At 50.2% G+C, this 1,986-nt stretch overlaps 1 long non-coding RNA gene across 1 annotated transcript in view; it reads left to right on the top strand.

Annotated features, from left to right (window-relative positions):
* LOC102381462 overlaps positions 1-1,754 on the top strand; it is a 13,078-nt gene extending 11,324 nt beyond the window's left edge. The window contains exons 2-3 of the long non-coding RNA XR_323376.2: positions 1,316-1,387; positions 1,720-1,754. This is a non-coding gene — a long non-coding RNA (uncharacterized LOC102381462). The remainder of the gene's footprint in view (positions 1-1,315; positions 1,388-1,719) is intronic.
* Positions 1,755-1,986: the final 232 nt, after the last annotated feature.

Raw genomic sequence — 1,986 nt, forward strand, 5'->3', positions numbered from 1 at the left:
ACTCCCCACCCCCACCCATCCACATATATATCCACACCCCACACACACCTACACCTCCCCACACCCCCACCCACACCCCACCATACCCATACACGCGTCCAGTCCCACACATGCTACACCCTCCACACACATCCACTCATAGACCACACACACACCCACCCAGTCCCACACACCCTCATATACACCACATACTCCACACACACACCCACACCATACCCACAACACCCCCCCAACCACACCCCCCACAATATAAGCAAACCCCAATCCCCTCCAAAAACGAGAACTTCCTGGGCAAGGGGAGAGACTTCCAGTGGCAAAGGTCAGGGATTAGGGAGCAGGAATTCTGGTCACAAGGTGGTGACCAGGGGGCAGGGCACCTGCCAAGGGGTGAGGCTACCCTTTTGGCCCTTGACACCTCATCAAAACTCGTTAAGCGGACCTCCAGCTGAAATAATTGCCCGCCCCTGGATTAAAAGAACCCTTTCTTGCAGATTTTGATCTGGCCACCATCATCTCTGCCTCGATAACCTTGGGGCAAGAATACTGCAATGTGTTTCACATGGGGCTGCCCTTGACAAATGTCCAGAAGCTGCAGCTGGTGAAGAGCACTGAGGCTCATCTTCTGTCAGGGGAGGGTCTCCAGGATCATGTAACTCCAGCACTCCAGAGTTTCCCTGACTCCCAACAGCTTTCTGGGCACAGTTCAAGGTGCTGGTTTTGAAGTATGAGGTACTAAAATAGTCTGGCCCCTATGTACCTAAGGGGCTGTTTTTCCCTTATGCTCCACTGCATTCCCTAAGGTCAATCAAAAGCAACTTCCTCCAGGTATCATCAATGCACTAACCTTGCTTGGTGAAAACAAACAGGAGGCTGTTCTTGGTAATCTTTCTTCTGTTCTGAAACTCCCCATGCATTGAGGCTTGTCAGAGCCTCAGCCTGGAAATCTGGAAGCGCTGTAAGTCCTTTCTATTTCAGCAGGCATTCAGCAGGCAAGTCACTGGGTGTTTGCTCCGTACAGAACTCTATTGGCTTTTATAAGTTATTTGGTCTCTCCTGCATTTTTCTCTTGTTTGCTTATTTTGCAAGTCATTTTGCTGGAGCCTTTGTAGGGATGGGCTGTATAGACCTCCAAGAAATAACCAAATGAAACCACAGTAGAGCAGCAGAGCAGCGCACTGTGCAGCACTAACTGCCTGCTCCAACTCCACCGAGTGCGAGGAAGCCAGTCACAGATAAAACCTGCATTCTGGCCTAGATGCTCAGCAGTTTTCTAGATATCAGCCTACGTGTAATGTTTTTCCCCTTGTTGTCCCAGGTGCCAGCCTCACAACTTAGCCATCCTTACACTCTCCTCCCCAACCCCTACAAGGTCTTCATTTCACCACCGGTGAGTAAAAAAAAAATCCTTCTGAGCCTACCATGGACTTGTTCCCTCAACCCCAAGGACCCTGGGCCCAATTCTGCTTATGTATGCTGATGTAAATCCACTGCCTGGTGGTTTGGGATATAAGCAGTGCCCCCCCTCCCCTTACTCCTGGCTCTGGGCTCCTCTCTAGCCCATCACACAATTGCTGTGGCTCCCTCCTTGGGAAGGCCTATCCTGTCACCTCTATTTCAAATCCCAGGAATAAAGGCCTCTTTTCCCCCTTGCCCACCCTTAATTCTTCCTTATCTCTGCAACTGTTTGACTCCAACTCCATTGCTTTTCATTCCATCCAGGAAGGGCACACACCAACTGCTGCAGCTTCCTGAGCCTGACGAAGGGTTTTTGAACCCGAAAGTTTGCTTAATAACTATTCTCCAACCATTTGGGTTGGTCTAATAAAAGATATCAAATTCACCCAAGGAACCTTGTCTGCCTATATCCTTAGACCAACACGGCTACAACCTAAACCCCTGCAACTCCATTGCTGGAGTTTACTCAGGCCTCCCCTGGTCAGACAGCCATGGGGACACGCACTGTGTATGACCAGCAGATTGTCAGCT

The sequence above is a fragment of the Alligator sinensis genome, unplaced genomic scaffold (genome assembly GCF_000455745.1).
Source record: "Alligator sinensis unplaced genomic scaffold, ASM45574v1 scaffold505_1, whole genome shotgun sequence".
Taxonomy (NCBI): domain Eukaryota; kingdom Metazoa; phylum Chordata; order Crocodylia; family Alligatoridae; genus Alligator; species Alligator sinensis.